The 3,050-nt window shown below is 37.2% G+C and overlaps 1 non-coding gene across 1 annotated transcript; it reads right to left on the bottom strand.

The window, feature by feature from the left end:
• Positions 1 to 482: 482 nt before the first annotated feature.
• LOC123793436 (U6atac minor spliceosomal RNA) lies at positions 483 to 608 on the bottom strand. Its single transcript, XR_006779970.1, has one exon. It is a non-coding gene; the product is annotated as a U6atac minor spliceosomal RNA (small nuclear RNA).
• Between the last annotated feature and the right edge of the window lie 2,442 nt (positions 609 to 3,050).

The raw sequence follows: 3,050 nt of genomic DNA, 5'->3' as shown, positions 1-3,050 counted from the left end.
ATCTTTAAAAAACAAACAAACAAACAAACAAACAAACAAAACACACCTCTTCCAAGCATTGTTATAAAAAGATACCTGGTCTAACACCTGGATATTAGTCAGGATCCTGGTGCTCAAATAAGCCAAACCAGATAATCAAATCTATTAAAATGTTCCTTTACTTCCGAGTGTTCTACAAGTTACATTTGCACAAAAGGATCTCAGAGCTATGACGTTAAATCTATTATTGTTCAGCCTTTGAAATAAATTATTCTTTCAACTAAATTTTATGTGAATGACAGCTCCAGAATTTCTATTTAGTTGGGACCTAAGGGAGGCAATCTGATAGGAAGACAGGGAGATTCTAAAGAAGCCTAGCATGAGGTTACTTATGCAGAATGTAAACATACTGTTTTTCTTGGATTTTATGTTACAGGATTTATGAAAACAGCAATGTTTCCTAAAGTTATTTTTTTTATTATGTTAGTTAGCCACCATATAGTAAAAACCATTGGTTAGATGCCACGAAGTAGGTGGCAATGCCTTGACTGTATGCATGTTGTCAGGCCCAAGGGCCTCTTCCATCCTTGTCAAGGGAAGTGCTAACCTTCTCTCCTTTCATACAACACTCCTAAGGTTATTTTACTCACATTTTAGTTCAGACTGTGAAAATATGGGGCACCTGCTGGCGAAGTTGGTTGAGCGTCCAACTTAGGTCATGATCTCAGGGTCATGAGATCGAGCCCCACATCGGGCTCCATGCTTGGTGTGGAGTCTGCTTAAGATTCTCTCCCTCTTCCTCTCTCCTTCCCCCCTGCTCTCCCTCTCTCTCAAATAAATAAATAAATCTAGAAAGAAAGAAAGAAAGAAAGAAAGAAAGAAAGAAAGAAAGAAAGAAAGAAAGAAAGAAAGAAAGGCTGTGAAAATACGGCTTATCCAGGATTAGGTGATGATGATGACAATGATGAAAGAGCCAAACCCTAGCAGGGGTATTCACTTTCTACAGAGTGAAGACCGAACTCTAGCAAATTAAATACTCTTTATGATATACCAATTATCTTTCCAATTTTATCTTTCACTAATCACTCCTTGTCTCCTACTCTGCAGCCAGTCAGTTTTGATTACTAATCATCCTGCCTACTTTTCAATTTTTTCCAATTTCTATGTGTCTCTTCATACACTCATTCTAAATCTCAAATGCTTTTTATCCAATCTCTACCTGTCAAAGTTAAATCCATTCTTCAATATACATCACAAATTTCAACTGCTTCACTAAACCTAATATGATTTCCTCCAACCAAAATAAACATCTTTTATCCGTCCTCTTATGGTGTTTTGTACTCCATTATGTTTTTTAAAGATTTATTCACTTATTTGAGAGAGGGAGAGAGACTGCAGTGGGAAGGGGCAAAGGGAGAGGGTGAGAGAGAACCCCAAGCAGACTCCCCACTGAGCTCAAGCCCACACAGGGCTGGATTCCAGAATCCTGAGACCGTGACCATAGCCGAAATCAAGAGTTGGATGCCTACTCCAGTCACGCCTGTCCTCTATGATTGTATTCACCATATTCTATCTGCACTGTAGGAAGCTGTGCACACTGCTTGACTTCACCTTCTAGAGGACTGTAACAATCTTGAGAGTAGGGGTAAATCTAAAGTCCTTTTATGAAGAATTTTCCAAATGAACCATAACTTCTATAATCATGGTTTACCTTTTAAAAAATCTGAGGAAATTATCTCTTACAATGACCACATAGGGGTATATTGCAGGCAACACCTAAACTTCTTTATTTTTTAAGATTTTATTTATTATTTTGAGAGAGAGAGAGAGAGTGAAAAAGAGAATGAGCAGAGGGAGGGGGAGAAGCAGACTCCCCACTGAGCAAGGAGCCCTATTTGGGGCTCGATCCCAGGACCCTGGGATCATGACCTGAGCTGAAGGCAGATGCTTAACTGACTGAGCCATCCAAGTGCCCCTGACACCTAAACTTCTAAATTTCGTTTTTCATTTTAAGAGGAACCTTTTAAAATTTCCAATGAAAATGTAAAGGAAAGTTACTTTGTTAATATATCTTCCATAAAGGGATAGTTAAAATAGAAAATGTGATTGTCAATAGCTCTCTTGTTTGAAAGGCAATAAAGTTCCACTCCTTAAAAGCAAATAATTACTAACCAGGTCCTTGTTCAGACTGTCATTCGTTTGCTAGATAATCCTGAGCACATACTCTTTGTGCATCCACTTGCCTAATCTGAAGTCTAAAATACAGATTATCTACTTTCCAGGCTATTTTAGATATTAGTCTTTAAATGACTGTCAAGAGGGGCACCTGGTGGCTCAGTTGATTAAGCGTCTGCCTTCAGCTCAGGTCATGATCTCAGGATTGTAAGATTAAGCCCCACATTGGGCTCTGAGCTCAGCACAGAGTCTGCTAGAGATTCTCTCTGTCTGCCCCTCCCCTCACTGGTGCTCGTGTGCAGTGTGCACTCTCTCTCTTTCTCTCTCTCAAATAAATAAATAAAATAATAAAATCTTTTAAAAAATAACACTCTGGAGCTTAATAATCTAAAGTGGCCTAAAGGGGCACCTGGCTGGCTCAGTCGGTAGAGCAAAGGACTCTGGATCTCAGGATTGTAAATTCGAACCCCATGCTGGATATGGAGGTTACATAAAATAGACAAATAAATATATATGTATAGTATATATACTATACATATATATTATATATAATGTATATACTATACATTATAATGTATAAATATATATTATATATACATATATAATACTAAAAATAAATAAATAAAGTGATCTAAGAAAAGAATGGAGTTAAATAGAGTTTTCAGCCAAAGTATGTATAATCCATATGACTCATCACAAGATGATGAGAGCTCTTTTCCTAATATGTTGACATTTAAGCATGTAACAGTTAAAGGTGGAGGAAACAAAAAAGGATTTACAAAATATAAAGCTTGGTTGGCAATTGTTTCTACTTTCTTGAATATAGTACTTAGAAGTGAGAGGAGGTAAAAAATTGCCTTTTACCAACCATTTTACTTCTGGGAATTTATCTACCA

Source organism: Ursus americanus, chromosome 13 (assembly GCF_024610735.1).
Source record: "Ursus americanus isolate L20-20 chromosome 13, mUrsAme1.1.p, whole genome shotgun sequence".
Taxonomy (NCBI): Eukaryota; Metazoa; Chordata; class Mammalia; order Carnivora; family Ursidae; genus Ursus; species Ursus americanus.
This window is presented reverse-complemented; position numbering and strand designations above follow the sequence as displayed.